Source organism: Herpailurus yagouaroundi, unplaced genomic scaffold, assembly GCF_014898765.1.
Source record: "Herpailurus yagouaroundi ecotype Mexico unplaced genomic scaffold, PumYag 77, whole genome shotgun sequence".
Taxonomy (NCBI): domain Eukaryota; kingdom Metazoa; phylum Chordata; class Mammalia; order Carnivora; family Felidae; genus Herpailurus; species Herpailurus yagouaroundi.
In genome coordinates, this window is record NW_024412388.1 from 85,626,829 (window position 1) to 85,644,443 (window position 17,615).

General features: G+C 38.3%; 1 non-coding gene across 1 annotated transcript; it reads left to right on the forward strand.

The window, feature by feature from the left end:
* Positions 1-8,764: 8,764 nt before the first annotated feature.
* On the forward strand, positions 8,765-8,837 carry TRNAI-UAU (transfer RNA isoleucine (anticodon UAU)). The gene has a single exon. It is a non-coding gene; the product is annotated as a tRNA-Ile (tRNA).
* Positions 8,838-17,615: the final 8,778 nt, after the last annotated feature.

The following is a 17,615-nucleotide window of genomic DNA, read 5'->3' on the forward strand; positions in this document are numbered from 1 at the left end:
AAGTGTTTTCCTAAGTTCCAAAATGCTTGCTTCTTTCGATGGTTGTCACACTCAGACAGCTACAGTGCTCTCTTCTGGTGGAGATGCAAAATTATTTCGTACATGCTTCGGATGATAATCTCTGTGCTTATTTTCTCATGACGCAAGATGATTTGGGATGTCTTACATTAGAACTACAATACGAGAAAATTTTAAATAATCTTGATTATTCTGTTCTAAATGCATTAAAGAATTATTGCAATATATGGGCCATCTAAAGAAAAAGGTTTGCAAGTAAAAAATAATCCTACTTCAAATTTAATTTTACTCCCCCCCTGCCCTCCATTGAAAAGGTGAGAAACAAATCCAAACTTACTAAAGCAAAAAAAAAAGATAATTTCTTGGCTCCTTTGATGAAAAATCCAGGGCATACAGGGTTTAGCTCTGGGCATGCTGGGTTTAGGGGCTCAAATAAAGTCATTGAAACCCATACCTTGGCTCTGCTCTCCTCCACAGATTTCATGGTCAGTCTAATCAGAAAGGCAAGTCTCTTTTGGGCTACAGCATCTCATATGCCTGCAGCTTTGGCTGAAAGACCAAATCAGGTGCCTAAAGCAAACACTGTGGCCAGAGGGACTATATATGTGATGTTCTTAGGTCGGGAAGCATTAAATGTGGTAATAGTAGGTACAGGTCATCTCCTCAAGAGCAATAATAGTAACTACAGCTGTAAACCAGAACAAGAGTAGAGTTTTGTTACTAAAAAAAAGAGAAAGAGAGGAAAGGGGGAAAATAGGAGTCAACTCCATTTGGGCACCAAATCTAAAGAAATCTTTCTACTGTGAGTGGAGTATTTTGTAAAGGATAGCATGTTTAGCTAACTGATGGGAAAGGGTAGTAGGAGTTAGCATTACTGAGCATCTTATTTAATTTTTTACATCACTGTGTCATAGCTGATGCTGTCCTTATTCTACAGATGAGAAAACTGAGGTATGGAGATGTGCAGTAACTTGCCAACAGCCTTGTAACTATTTAGAGACAAAGCCAGCATGGAACCAGAGCTTCAAGCTCGGAAGTCTATGTTACCCCTCACCACGAGGCCCTGCACCCCTGCTGCTGAGAGAAGGTAAATGAATGAGAGTTAAATTAGATGCAGTTGACACTGAATGCCAGCCGTGCAGGCAAGGTAGAAAGCCATCTGTGTGAAGGGGCCAGCTGTACTGTCCTTGATGTTTGTCACACTCTAAACCATGCCTGTTGCCAGAAGCCTGGTCCACAAAATTAAAATTAAAAAAATTTCCTAACACTGAATTGAAGGAAGCCCCTTTTATAATCCAGGGAGTCCACAAAAATGGTATTATTTTAGGATATTTTTGTATGACACAATTTCCCTTTAATGTAAAAAAAAAAAAAGGTCTGTCCATATCAATTCATGTTAGAATCATGTATGTAAAGGAAATAAAGTAGAAACTTTCCAGTTTGAAATTGGAAGAATAATCATGCTGTCTTCTGTCCTTGGCCAGCGTCCTGAAAGCCTTTTCAAGAAGAGTGAACACAGAGGTGCCTGGGTGGCTCAGTCGGTTAAGCATCCAGCTTTTGATTTCAGCTCAGGTCATGATCTCATGGTTTGTGAGATTAAGCCCCACATTGGGCTCTGTGCTGGCATCGCGGAGCCTGCTTGGGATTCTCTCTCTTTCTCCCTCTCTCTCTGCCCCTCTCCCACTCATGCTGTCTCTGTCTCTCTGGAAATAAATAAACTTTAAAAAAAATGTTTTTAATAAAAAAAAAGAAGAGTGAATGCAGATGTGCATGTAACACTAAATGTTGTTGTTACTTGTTGGGATGAGCACTGGGTGTTGTATGTAAGTCAATTTGACAATAAATTATGTTTAAAAAAAAAGATGCAGACCGTTCTTTGCTTCTCAGCTTAAGTGCTCTGAAAATACACAGCCTCCCTTGGTATTTAGAACTCCCTCTTGGCATTAAATAATTTCATTGGGAACTGGGGCTAAAAAGAACATCTTAGAGTTCATTAAGTATCATGCCACTTAAATAAGATTTTTAATTTCTCTTGTTCTTCCTTTTGTTAGATAATCAATAACTGCCAACACGTATTTCTTAATGATGTAACTCCCAGAACAAGCCTGGAAAATGATGTCTGATGAACTCACAGAGGTTCCTCCTTATATAGAATGCAAGTCTATGCTTTAAAAGGGATGCTTTTCTGCTTGGATAAACAGAAAAGAAAGCTAAATGTTTCCAAAGTAACTCAGCCTTTTAGCCACAAAGGAAAATCCTGTGCCGAGATTCCAGAATTTCTCTTTGTCTTGGTAATTTTCCAGCACATGTTTTTACTCTTCCAAATGCCACATCAGAATCACAGATGGCAGCATGACTCGAGCAGGTTTGAGCTTCTCTGTTCTTTAATCCAAATCCTAAATTAGACAGAAGTTGATATTAACCTCTCAGCCTCCCGCACCTTTGTCTTTCCCTTCTTGTTCCCGGTTGTTTTCATCTCATTGAGCTTTCAATTGTTTGACCCCATTAGTATTTTTTGCCAGCACAATTAAAGCACCAAAGAGTCTTAGTAATGTCAATACCACTTCCTAGCAGCTCAAGCATTTCGTTTCTTGTTTCAATTTGAACTCCCAAATCTAAACTAATTGAGGTTATCAGAAGAATGCTGGGTGGCTGGCTTTGCCCAGCTTTAAAGGTAGATGTAATGTTGATAGTACATTTGAGTTTGGGCTTTAAAAATTAAAATATCATACTTTAGGCTGTTTCTATATAGCACAAAATATTCCTCTAACATCCCAACATTTGGCTTAGGATGTTTCCAATTTTTCACTTTTTATCCAGATGCTGTATATGGTTTAGATGGGACCTTAACTCTTAAAACTACAAATTGCATATATGTTTCATGTACTAAGATTTAAAGACATTAATGTCCCAAATTTCAACAAACTACCCAAAGATATGAATCTCATGCATGATACTAAACTGTTAACTTCTTTTTAGAATTCAGTAATTTTTTACTGAATGTCGACTATGTGTAAGACTTTGGCCTGGGAAGACTTTGAGAAATACAATAAGTAAGAAGAGATCTGCTCTCAAATTAATGTCTGTAACACTCTGTTTAACAGGTTAACCCAAACATATGAGAACATATTACTTTGCTGTAAAAAGATTTCTGCTTACAGATGCCACTGATTCTGTTTGTGTTTTGTTACCAATTTCCATGCATTCGTGTGCTGTAGCATGCAATTCTGGGCTAGCTTTAATGAATTCATTAATTCAACAAATATATAAGCACCAACTATGCTCTAGACATCCTACATGGCACTGAGGATAAAAAGAAAGTTATCTCTTGACTCAAGGGGAACATCCAGTGCAATAGATTTGGCTATCCAAATGGATCCTTAAGTATAATGCAGTATGGAATGGGCCAAGGAGGCATGCCCAGGGTGTTCTGGGAGCACTGAATAGAGGCCACTATGCTTACATTTTTAAGTTCCTCTCTGCCTAGTTTCCAAACTTCAAACCTTCTCCTTGCTAGCCCTTCTTCCTCTAACTCACCTCTCCCAGTACTCTAAAAACAGAGACCACTGGGAGAAACACATAATGAGATAGACTTTAAATCTGGCTCCATCGCTGATGAGCTATGTATCTTTGTACAAATTGTTTTAACGTCTCTGAGTCTGAATTTCTCCCTCTCTAACATAGAGATGTTAATGCTTCTGCATAGATTTGATGTCAGCGTGAAGGAGAAAACTTGTACGAGGCATCTAGCAGAGAAGCCACATATAATAAATGTGAGTACTCTCTCCCACTGAAGCCACACCTTCAGTGACCTTATTGGCCATATCTTTTTAAATTTTTTTAATGTTTATTTATTAGTGAGAGACAGAGACAGACAGAGCATAAGCATGGGAGGGGTAGAGAGAAGGCGAGACACAGAATCTGAAGCAGGCTCCAGGCTCTGAGTTGTCAGCACAGAGCCTGATGCAGGACTGGAACTCACAAACTGCAAGATCATGACCTGAGCCAAAGTCAGACGCTCAACTGACTGAGCCACCAAGGCGCCCCACTTATTGGCCATATTTCATGTCTGGCCTTGTTAACCAGCCTGACTTATAATGTCCACAGCCAATGTTTATTGAGTCACAATGAGCCAGTTGTCTCAGTTCATCCTCACAACCACCCATTGAGTAGATACAGTCCAGCCAAGTGTTCTTACCTTCTCATTCCCACCAAAGCCAGCACACTGTTCTTCCCATACATTCCTACTACTATCTATGAGTGGTCTATGCTCCCAGCCACCTCGTAGCTTTGTAGGCTCTTTCATATTTGCAGTCTGACAGCTCCACACTACCTTCTTGGACTGCCCCTTCCTATGCATTACCCCCTATTTGAGGCCTTTTGCTGTACAAGTGTTCAAAGAGTTCCCAGGCACCAGGCCACAAGGAAGACCATATTGCTGGAACAATAGGATTCCTTCTTCATAGTCTTTTCCTATTTCCTTCTCAACACCCCCCCCCCCCCCACCACCACCACCACCACCACCTCTGGTCCTGGCCAAATGCCTCCCAATTGTTGTAACCAGCCTTGTGATCAATTTCTGCCAAAGTGATCCTGGCTGGGATAAGCACATAGGAACCCTTTAAGGCTTTCCTGTCTGCTAGTTGCAACGTAGACTTATTTAGAAAGAAGAAAACTTGCCATTTAACTATAGAAAAAGGTAGAGTCTGTTTAATGCTACTAAGAAAAGCACAAGATGCTTCGGGAAACAGATGCCACAGAACCTCGAGGAACTCACCTGGATCCTCACTATGTCTTTCATAAACCACATGAAGAGAAATTTAAGCCAGGAGGCCTTGATAATCCCAATAATCTCTTACTGGTTATCTCACTATTTTGCTTCCTGAAGCATCTATTCAGTTTCCATTTCCCTTTTCTTTAAGGAAAAGCTTTTGTTATATGAACAAGCAATCTCTACTGTGATCCCCCGCACAAAGGAAAGCAAGGACGGGCTAGAAACTACCTGGATTCTTCAATCTGTGGCAAGCTTTTTGATAAAATTGATGCCAGAAGCCAAACATCTCAGTTTGGTAATGATAGCTCTTAATCACTAACATTATAATTTCAAGTTGTAAAGACCCTTCTGACCAATAACCACACATTTTCCACTCGGTTCATGGTTCCTTGGAGGTTAGGCACTTGGAGGGTCACCACTTGAGGTGTGCAGACTAAGCTATCTTCCTAGTGGCTTGATGGCATATCTGCTGTTTATGTTAATGACTGACATTGCCTGACAATCTGAAATTAAAGAAATCAGTATCTCATGCATTTCAAGGGGTGGTGTTAGCCACTTCAGAATATTTCTTCCACCAGCTTCTTGTCATCTGAAAATCTGAGGAAATTTTATTTGGTCTACAATCTATCTTCGGTCAGTCTTTTGGTCAAGGTTGTTAACTTTTTCAGTAATTGCTCATCCATTTTAATTCTTTTTTAAATATTTTTAACATATCTAACAACATAAAATCATTTATTTGTAACTTATTATTATCATAGCACTCATTACAATCACTTTTAGTCTAATAATAAATTACTATTGCATTCAGTAATGTGGTTGTTATAACATGTATATAAAAGCTTAGATGTCTTAGATGTCTCCAAAGCCAATCAAACTCATTTTCTCAAACCCAAATCTAAAATGTATTCTTCAACCAGTGTTTGTTAACTCCATAATTTCCCCTCCTCTGTTTTGTTACTCAAGCTGGAAACGTAGGAACTTTTCTCACTCTTGTAACCCTCTACCTCAGGCCCCTACCTCAATATTAGTCATTAGGATCTATTGATTCAATCTCCCAAATCTCCCCAAAATCTCTTTATTTTTAACTTCTCACCATCTTTCCTGCTGCCATCTAGGCCAACCATCTATAATCATGAGGCCTACTCATTGGTCTTCTAAATCCTTTTTGTCACTTTAATTTATTTTCCAATCTGCAGCCAAAGTTAATCTTAGAAAATCTCAAATCTTTTATTTCACGCCCTTACTTAAAATCTTCAGTGGCTTTCCATATCTATTATCTGTGTTTAATACTAGTAGGCCCCAAACAACCTGAAGCCTGTCCCCTTTTTGTTCTTTGCTTCTGACATTTCTCAGCCTTGTGCTCATTTTTTGGCCACATTGTTGGTCCAAGCTCTTTTCCACATCAAGATATTTTCAAATATTTTTCACTTCCTGGAACATTCTCCAACATTCTCTTATGTCCCCTTAACCAAGCTAACTCTTATTTGTCTGCAGGATAAATAAAACAGCTAAAATGTTCACTCAAGGTGGGGGGGGGGGGGGGCGGGGGGGCTCAGTTGGTTAAGCGTCTGACTTTGCCCCAGGTCAAGATCTCATGGTTTGTGTGTTTGAGCCCCCTTTTCGGCTCTGTGCTGAAAGCTCAGTGCCTGGAGCCTGCTTCAGATTCTGTGTCTCCCTCTCTTTCTCTGCCCCTCCCCCACTCGTGCTCTACCTCTCTGTCTCTCAAAAATAAATGAATGTTAAAAAAAAAATTTTAATGTTCACTCATGGAATATTTACTTCCTTCATCCATCCTATTCCACAAACACTCCCAACTAAGCTTCTAGTTCTGTTTCTACAGTACCCTGCATTTTTCCCTCATAGATCAGTCTAGTCACAATAGTAATCACTTGTTTACACTTGTGTTCTTTATGGAGTGGTAGCAGGTAGAGACCTTAATCCACAAATCCAGATGTGCAAGCAATAAAGCATTGCTTTGTTTTCTTTAAATTAACTTAAATCCAACACTGCTTAAACAACTTGATTCCAAATCCCACCAATGTGCAGAGCTTTTAATCCCAATAATTATTACAAGTATCTGTCCTCTTTTCCTTAGTGTCCTATAAAAATCCAGGTGAGGCATCTTATTCTGTTCCAAAGCATTGCAGAGGCCTGTCCTGTTTTTGGTATGCACTGAATACCGTACCGCTTTTTTGCCCTTTTGACATTGTCGCACATGGTCTCTACCTGCTTTGTACCTCTCTTGAGACCCAGGAATCTTCACGGAGGAGAGTGAAAAGTCCATGTCTAGGACTTGAGTCTCCAGATACACTTTGAGTCCTGCCATTGCCCAAGGGTGCTGCCAAGGAAAAGGGTTAGGGTCATTCAACTGGCAAACCCAACAGCCCTGCTCCCACCCTAGTCTGGGAAATCAGCATTCTTTCTCAGTGACCCTGACAGTGTTCCGCTCTCCCCATTTCTCCACTCTCTATGAACACAGTCTTTCAGAAAGAGGGTAGCTTTCAAAGAATTTCTACTTTCTGCTCCCAAAAAGAAAGCTTGTAGCAAGAAACAAAATCATCTGCTGAAAATAAGGAAATGACCAATGGAGAAGGAAAGAACATACAAAATAATGTGTATAGACAATTCATTAGGGCAACTCTTGCCCATAAAGCATGTTCAACACACATATTTATTGAAAGAATGGATGGATTTGAATTAACACATAACCCTATCATATGTTTCATATGTGTCCAAGTGTGTTGACAGACATGCCTACATGTACAGAGGGAGAGAAATGTGAGGTGATTTTTATGGACAGTAAGGAGGCAGCCTTTCTGTTCCCTGTGTTACCCATCATAGCACCACATCCAGTGCCATGGCCAGCTATGCACTTGCAGACACAACCACAGTCATTGTGGGAAATAAAATAAGAGGAAAATTAATAGGTATAATAGGAGAGTTCTCCATAATACATGAAGCCTAGTATGTGTTTTCCATAGGCTAATAGCAGTCTGCCTTCCCCTACAAGGTAGACAAGGAGTGTGAATGATTGGAAGATAGAACTGGCTGTAAGACATCTTTACCATGTGTGAAGCCGAATTGAGTATTTGGGGTATAATCAGAGTTTAAATCAAGTAGGATCTAACAAATCATGTACAATGGTACTTAGATAACCTTCCTCTCAAATACACAGAATATTTCTACTTCCCTCTGCCATGATTGAGATAAGTTCAGAAAGATTTATTACCCTTCTTCATAAACGCCAGACATGGGGGGCGAGGGAGAGATAGAAGCTGATTCTGACGTAGTTCCTCAACAGGATTTCTTATTTTTCCAGAAGACACCCAGCAATTGGGCTATGCTGGCAGAAATTTGTTTCAACTCTCTAAAGCACCATATTGTCTAATATGTGGTTGATGCTTAAGAATATCAAATAAAGAACAATCATTTCCTGGGAATTCAGCTCTCTCCCAGCTATGAACAGTTGGATTTTGCAAAATGTGTTTGTTTCTCTAGCACTAAAGCCGATCTGGACTTTGGCAAGGCACCTATCCTATAGGACTGGTTCTTTTAAGAACAAGCCCCAAGCTCCCAGAAGCACATTTGCTCAAATGTGAGTGGGCTGCAATTCAAGTAATTTGGTCCCTAGCGCCTTGTGACAATCTTGTTTCTGTTTCTGTGTTCTTTCTCCAGCTCCCCTCCTGCTTTGCCCCTGAAGATTGATGCACCATTTCATCTGCTTTTTCAGAAATCTAGTTTCCTTTTCATGTCCCACTTCTGGGCTCACATACTGTCTCCTAAGCCCACTATTTCCATGGACTGATAATCTTCTATAAAGTCCCCCATCTCGCAAAAGATTCATATTTGGACCTCCAAGATATCTATGCCCATTTATAGCCCCACTCGATGAGCCCCAGACCCAATCCTAAATTAGGATCCTAATTAGGTTAGGTTACATAATCCTGTCTCGGAATCAAAATCTTATCTTTAGGTTCCATGGTGTAGTGGTTAGCACATCTGCCTTATACCCAGAAGATCCTGGGTTCAATTGCCAGTGGAACCAAAAAGTTGCTTTAGTTTCCATTCAAAAGAAATTTGGTGAACCCTGTCTCAGAATCTGAACCTTTATCAAAGAATTTTAATACTGGATTTCTAGTTTTAAAAGAATCTCAGGATAACAAGGTACAGGGCTAGCCTGATATAGATACCCTGGCTATCAGTCATATACAATTTATTTCAATCACTGGTAAAGCCAACTTCTTAAACCAAGATATTCAGCTTTCTTTAAGCAGACTCCATTATTTAATATTTAAGCTAGTGCAGAATCATTTTTGTGTGTGTGTGGCACACACTCTGAACACCAGGCAGAAAAAATTACTGTTATCCTTTTATTCTGAGGATATAGGACACATTTTTCCACAGGATGATTTAGGTGTTAAGAAAAATATATGCATCCGGACACATTAGATTTAGTGACACAGTTGACAAGTAAAGGCACATCTCCATCCTCTGCACCATAAGCTCTTCCTCAACATAATTATGACAAGGAAATGCCCAACTCACACTTACCAGGTGAATAACACATTGCATAAGTCATATGATGAATGAGGATAAAATCAAGTCACAGAGCATTACTGGAGAGAAAAATAACATCAGAGTAGAATCCAACCATAAAATTACAGCCAAGGATGCTGTCACAAGTTAGCATGGCTAATGGAAATAACAAGTCTAACAATTGTTGCTCATGGACCCAACCATCCTTCTTCCACCCCAACCAGACCATCTAATCCACCCTTACCTTCAGCCCTGTTACATCATCAGAAACCAATCCTAGCCTTAGGAATGGGTTTTAAGACATTACAAACTAATATGTGGATGTGATACTCATACAAGCACTGACCTTGCTTCCTAGAACACAATCCACAATCGCATCTGGGTAGTTTTTTTCTGCTCACTCAAATTTTACAAAAATATGGCTTTTGAAACCAAATGGGTATAAATTCCTACCTTATTTCCATTAAGGAAGCTTTACTTCTGATCCATTGCCTATGAAATAAAGATAAAATATTTATTTGCAGAGTTTTATAAGCATTCAGTAGGATAATGTGCCTAACAAAGAGTCAAGTACATGGTATATGCTTAACTTGTTGCTTTTTAAAATTCTCATAACTACCATTCTTTAGGTTTCCATTAGTTTAGTTTGATACCTTGTTTGTTACAATTTTTAATATCTCATCTCAAAAATTGCAACACTCTAATTAGGCATTTATTCCTCTAGGCCTTCACTGTGCAAATAAAGTATCACTAGTCACATGTGGTATTTAAATATAAATTTTAGGGGTGCCTGGGTGGCTCAGTCGGTTGAGCGTCTGACTTCAGCTCAGGTCACAATCTCGCAGTCTGTGAGTTCGAGCCCGGTGTCGGGCTCTGGGCTGATGGCTCAGAGCCTGGAGCCTGCTTCCATTCTGTGTCTCCCCCTCTCTCTGCCCCTCCCCCGTTCATGCTCTGCCTCTCTCTGTCTCAAAAATAAATAAAACGTTAAAAAAAAATTAAAGAAATAAATAAATAAATTTTAATTACTAGTTTTAAATAAAATTAAATATTCAATTCCTCAGTTGCACTAACCACATTTCAATTGCACAATGGCCACATATCGCTAGTGGCTACTGTACTGAACAATACAAATAGCATTGCCATTATGGCAAAAAGTTCTATGGGACAGCACTGACACAGATAATATCTAAGCACCTTACAATGTATTCCATTGATTAGCTCTGAAGCATTTCATAACCTTTTCCTCAACATGTCAACAGATGACAAGTGCCCCAGAGACCATCTGCTTCTGTAACACAAGTTTTTAAACTTGAAACTTTTTCACACTGTGGTCACTCATTCTTTCTATTAGTTTCTCTTAAAAAGCCTGCTTTCCCAGGGGCACTGGGTGGCTCAGTCAGTTAAGCATCAGACTTCAACTCAGGTCATGATCTCATAGTTTGTGAGTTCAAGCCCCACATTGAACTCTGCGCTGACAGCTCAGAGCCTGGAACCTGGAGCCTGCTCTCTCTGGATTTTCTCTCTCTCTCTCTCTCTCTGCCCCTCCCTGACTCATACTCTGTCTCTATCAAAAATAAACATCTTTTTTAAAAAGCCCTCTTTCTCCTCTAAACTTCCTCCTAACCAAGGCATCTGTTCACATACAAATTATCTTGTTTCCATTGTCATTAAACATCACATCCTTTTTTTAAATGTTTATTATTTATTTTTGAGAGAGAGAGAGCGAGCAGGGGAGGGGCAGAGAGAGAGGGGGACAGAAGATCTGAAGTAGGCTCTGTGCTGACAGCAGAGAACCCAATGCAGGGCTTGAACTCATTAACTGTGAGATCATGACCTGAGCCAAAGTCAGAGGCCTAACTGACTGAGCCACCCAGTGGCTTAATGTGCCCCATTAAACATCACATTCTTGGGTACCTAGGTGGCTGCGTTGGTTAAGCACCTAACTTCGGCTTGGATCATAATCTCACGGTTTGTGGATTCAAGCCCTGGGATGGGTTCTGTGCTGACAGCTCAGAGCCTGAAACCTGCTTCAGATTCTATGTCTCCCTCTCTCTCTGCGCCCCCCCCGCTCGGGCTCTGTTTCTCAAAAATGAATAAATGTTCAAAAAAATTGTTTTTAATTTAAAAAAAATCACATTTTTAAATTCAACTCTGAGTTCAATGAACTCTTCATTTACAGGGATCTAAATTTCAGAATATTTAATAAAATAAAGTTAGTCATGAAATTAGATCACTAATGTAAATTTCTACCCAAACTGTTTAGGAGAACTATGTCAAGCTAGCTACATAGAGCTCAGGTCATGTTTTTCTTTATCAAAGTGAAGAAGTGTCTAGTATTTAGTGTATTTAGTATTTAGGGCATAAAAGATAGAAAAATAAAGCAAACTAAGCTGTAAAATCCTATTCCCAGAAAATCTTCAATATCTTACTTATATGCAATAAATATCTAAATATTTCCTAAGTTATATTTTAAAAAAACCACAAAATTTCCTTTTCCCCTACCAGCCTCTATGTGTGTATGAGGGGCGGGGAGAGGGGAGCCAGGTGGCAGGGGGATTAGGAGGGGTGCTAAAGATAAAACAGAAGAATAGAAACTAACTATAAAATTAGCAATGAACAATTTATTGCAATGCTTGGAATATTATTCTTATAACTCTGTAATATGACTTAATGTACCGAAGGGACAAGTTATTTCATATCTCCAATTTGTGTAGTGGGGGTCTGTTCATCTTTTAAAAGACATATACTCTGTTAAAAGTGTAATAGTATGTATAGATTTTAAACTGAATGTCAAATGAAAAAAGAAACTCATACAAAAAATAATGGCCCAAATTAACGCTGTCAAAGAAGAATATTCTGGTGATTCAGAACTTGGAGTCAAAAAACCCCGAATATTTGTCTACCCCTGCCCCCTTGTGGTGGTATGTGCCTCTTAAGTAAAACAAGCAAATTTTTTATAGATTTGAAACCCAACATGTCAGTTTTGAAAACAGAGAAGAGAGAATTAAAGTAGAAAGGAATTATTATATTTAATACATAATAAAATAATGCTATTTCCATTAGCATGCATGTTAGTGTAACATCTGTGGTTAATTTTTAAAAGCTGCTGTACAAGAATAGTTATAAATGCAAAATCTAAATTTGTCTGAGACAGAGAGAAATGGCAAAATTATGGTTAATTTTTATTTTAGGTGTTCAAAGTCCTGTAATGGTAATTATATAGAACTGTGTTTTAACCATAGACTACAAAGGATTAATGATATATGTCATTCACCCAAGATGATGGATGTTTACTGAAGATCTACCATATGCCAGGCATAGGCTTATATTTTGGGAAGCAAATAATTGTTTGGAAAAACAATAATAAACAGTCTTTTCCCTCATGGAGTTTATGCCTTGTGGAGAAAAAATACAAGCAACATATAATCATACTAAAAAATTACAATCTCCAAATGACGTTTGAAGAAGACAATATGATCCTATGAGAAGAAATATATCTAGCAGAGGGGAGCCTAAAAAATAGAAGAGCATTTTGGAGGCTGTGCATTTGGAGGCAGGGAGTATATGAGAACTCCCTGAGTTCTCTCTGCTCAGTTTTACTGTGAACCTTAAACTGCTCTAAAAAATAAAGTCTAGTTTAAAAAAAAAAAAAAGGAGAGAGAGGCATTTCATAACAAAGGACACTGGGGTAGGTATGAAGAGGCATGCACAGGAAAGCAAACAGGCAAAGGTTCTGGGCTGAACAGTGGCGTGGCATATTCTAGAGTCTGAAAAGGCCAGTCAATGCCTGGAGCCCAGAAAAAGAATGAGTCCTCCAAGAAACCCAAAAAGGTATCCAGGGGCCAAACATTGCATGAGCATATGGGCCATCTTATGAATTTAAGAGTAATAGAAAGCTATTAAAAGTTTGTAAGAGTAATAGAAAGCTATTAAAAGGTTTTAAATAGGGTGGGGCACCTGGGTGGCTCAGTTGGTTAAGTGTCCAACTTCAGCTCAGGTCATGATCTCGTGGTTCAAGAGTTCAAGCCCCATATTGGGCTCTGTGCTGACAGCTCAGAGCATGGAGCCTGCTTCAGAGTCTGTGTCTCCCTCTCTCTCTGCTCCTCCCCTACTCATGCTCTGTCTCCCTAATTTTAAATTTAAAAAGTTTTAAATAGGAGTATGACATAATCTGATTTGTATTTTACAAATATATTAAAATGTTTTAAATAAATGTTAAGAAAAGAGGGGTTAAGAAAATTATATGCTGCCTTTATAGCAGCATATAGTACTGTCCTTAAGGAGGACAAATATCTATCAGCCAGACAAGAGACAATGAGTTTAAAAAAGAAGAGGAAAATAACCTCTGACCACAGAAGCTTAGAAACCTATGATCAGAGAAGTACCTAGGTTGTGAAAGAATTCATAGACATTACTTAAGAAGGATGCCAGAGGAAGAGAGACTTGAGTTAACACAAGCAAGTTGGGGAAATTGGAGACAAGACTGACAGCACAGGCAACTTTGGTGGCAAACAAGCAGACAAATTCACCAAAACTCAGTTCACCAAATGGCCAAATCACTGACAACCAATCCATCAAATATATGGATTTGACAAAAGATAATCTTGTAAGTTTTAAGAAGAGTATCTGATTTGATGACCGAATGTGAAATAGTTCACATGAACTAAGTAAAATTTTGCTTTTCATATGGGGATTCTCAGTTTACACTGGTTTTTACTTCTTTTTTAAAATGTCATTTTAAAAAATGGGGGCCCCAGGGTGGCTCAATCTCTCGAACGTCCAACTTCAGCTCAGGTCAAGATCTCGGGGTTCGTGAGTTTGAGCCTCATGTTGGGCTCTGTGCTGACAGCTCAGAGCCTGGATCCTGCTTTGGATTCTGTGTCTCTGTCTCTCTCTGCCCCTCCCCTGCTCATGCTCTTTCTCTCTCTCTCTCAAAAATAAATAAACTTAAGTAAATAAATAAAAACAAAAAATAAAATAAAATGTAATTTTGTATTGATCCAATCTTTCAGCTTTCACCTGTTATCGTTTATTATATTTTTAATCAATTTATTTTTTACCCTTCTTCAACATCTTTTTGATTTGATTTATTGTGTTCCTTGTTTTTTTTCCATTGTTTTTTGTGCTTTTCTGAATCATTTTGCTAATTGCTAACCAAGTCGTGATACCCTAACTGTTCTTTGACAGAAATGACATTTTTAGTTTCATGGGGAAGTAATGTTTTTAACTAATTCTGATTCTTTTGGATGACTTTAAATTGTAACTTTAAATTTAAGTTAATTTAAACATTTTATTTCATTAAATTTTAATCTAGTTTAAAATTCTGATTTATTTTAGTGCCTGTGAGTTAAATTTAAAGTTTAATCTTCATTAAAGTTTAATTTAATCTTAAACTTTAAATGCTAGATATATAAAAGGAAAGCTGGATGCCATTTGAGGAATTGGCAAAAGAATTAGAAAAATGCTTAAAATTCACCAAAATAGAAAATGACATTCAAAGATAACTGAAAATATTTCAGAGGTAGACAAGTGATCCCATTACATATCAAATGGCAGGGTGGGGGGAGGTTGGAAAATAGCTTTTCCTTTGAAAAAAAATTTTTAAATAAATATTGATACTGTTTTTGCTATTCTTACCATTCTGCCAAGTTCCCAGGTGATACATCAACCTTAAAAAGTTAGTATCCATAAAATCTTATTTCATCATTGGGAAACACACTTAAACATCCACAGAGCTTTAACTCTTAAGACTGTTTGGAATAAATTGATAAATCTGATGAATCCAAGCATTTGGCAAATGCTCATTCAGTGAACTGGTCCTTTAGCAAAGTGTTTTCAAATTAGAAAGTGTCTGATTCACTGTAACAGAGATAAGCTCTCTTAATTCAAGTCTCTCACAATCTGCAGGAGAGATAAATACTCAAATAATTGCAAACTTTCTGATAAATGTTTAGAAAGGAGGTGGGTGCAAAGTTCTATGGTAGCACAGGAAGCAGGGGAGGGGAGCAGCCAACTCTGCCTCAAGGAAAACTTCACAAGGTTCACAACAGCAGTGACAATATAGCTTATAATTGAAATATTTTTCCAAGCATAAAAGGAAGAAAAAGATAAGTAAGCTTTTTCAAAGTATGAAAGGGCCCACTGTTTTCTGAGAATGGCAAATAATGTAGTTTCAGCATTCAATGTTCTGGAGACATGGATCATGACAAATGGTAGGAAATGGGGAGTGAAAAAATCATTTCAAGTTGAGTTACATTTTAGAAATAGAATGTCTTGTTAATTAACAAGACTAGAGTGTATTATGCTAAACAAAATAAGTCAGAGAAAGACAAATATCATACGGTTTCACTCACATGTGAAATTTAAGAAAAAATAAACAGATGAACATAGGGTAAGGGAAGGAAAAAGAAAATCAAAACAGAGAGGGAGGCAAATCATAAAAGACTCTTAACTACAGAGAATTGAGGGCTGCTGGAGGGGAAGGGAGGTGGGGAGCTGGGCTAAATGGGTGATGAACATTAAGGAAGACACTTGTTGGGATAAGCACTGAGTATTCCAATGAATCACTGGGTCTGCTCCTGGAATGAATACTACACTGTTGTTAACTAACTTGAATTTAAATAAATAAAAATTTTTAAAAAGACTTAGAAATTGACTTAGAAAAAGACTTAGAAATTGATTGGGGTGTGAGGAATGATGAAGGAGTAGAGCCTCATTTGATGTGCAGTTTCCAACTTGGACTCATTTAGAAATGAGTTCGAGGTGCTTGTGCAGCATTTAAATTGAGAATGTCACATAGAAATTGCTTAAATGGTTATAGAATTGAAGACCAATGTTCACATTCATGTGGATAAAAGACATGGGCATGAGTGGCATATAGTTTATAATAGGAGTGAATGATATCAGCAGAATATTTAGAGTTAAAAAAAATGGAATTGGGGGCTAGAACCCCAAGGAGCACCCACATTTAAAGAGGTAAAAGAATACCCAAAATGAGACTGAGAAAGACAAGTAGGGTGGAATGAAAAGGACACTAAAACAGGGAGCTTGGAAAGAAGGAAAAAGAGAAGAGAGTAGTCAACAGAACTAAATATTTCAGAAAGGGTAAGTGATTTAAGAACTAGGCAGTTTCCACTGGATGTATTACTCGAAAAGAGGAGGCAATTTATTTGAGTAGTGAGGACACAAACCGGGTGCTCGGAGAGTGGAGGTGAGGAGGTAGAAACAGTAAATGAAGATCGTGAAGAATGGAGCAGTAAGCTTCAGGGAGTAGTTTTCCTTGAGATTGTAGACATTTGAGCATGTTTAAATACAAGTAGAAAGTGAAAATAGAATGAGGGACTTTAAAGGTACATGGTGGTTCAATCACACTTGCTTTGTGAGCAAACTGCTTGATTTTTCTGATCCCAATTCTTTCATTGCAATATGGGGATATAAAATAGTGCTGACTTCATGAGCTCTAATGACATAACCCATACAGAGCTTCACATATTACCTGGAATATACTAATCACTTCATAAATACTTGTTAATATTAAATAGCTTAAGGAGTGGAGTTGGGATAGGAGGAAAGGATGAAATGGGGATTTGGATCCATCACTATGTATAGATTTGGCAACAGGAAATTAACAGGTTGAGTCACATAACCACTATTCTTCACCAACTATAGAGCAGAAAAAAAAAATGGTAGAAGAATCAGAGGTTTAAGAAGTGAGAAGAAGGACTGCATTCCTTATATCTAAGGGAAGATGGAAGGAAGTATAGAAATTAAATTTATCAGGTATCTTTTATGAATCATGCATTAAAACAAATGCTTTGTTTATATTATCTCATTCAGTTCTTAAAATAGTTATTATTCACATTTCCTAGATGAGCAAACTGAAGTTTCTATATTACAGTAGGCTAGGGTAATAATAATATCAACCAATGATTCAATATGGAATAAGTTTATTTCTTGCTGTCAGAATAGTCCAGGATAGTGACAGGGCTCTATTGCCATAGCCACTTAAGAATTGAGGTCTATAAAAGCTTTGCCATGTTCAACGGTATGATTTCCAAGTTTGGCATCTCCAGCCAAGTGGAAACTAGCAAGGAGGGGCTTCTACCTGTTTTGGTGGTAGTGGTTGTGGTGGTGGTGGTGGTGGTGACAGTGACATGGTGGTGGTGGTGGTTGTGGTGGTGGTGATGACGGTGACAGTGGTGGTGGTGGTGATAACAGTGACAGTAGTGGTTGTGGTGGTGGTGGTGGTGATGGTGACAGTGGTGGTAGTGGTGGTGATGATGGTGAC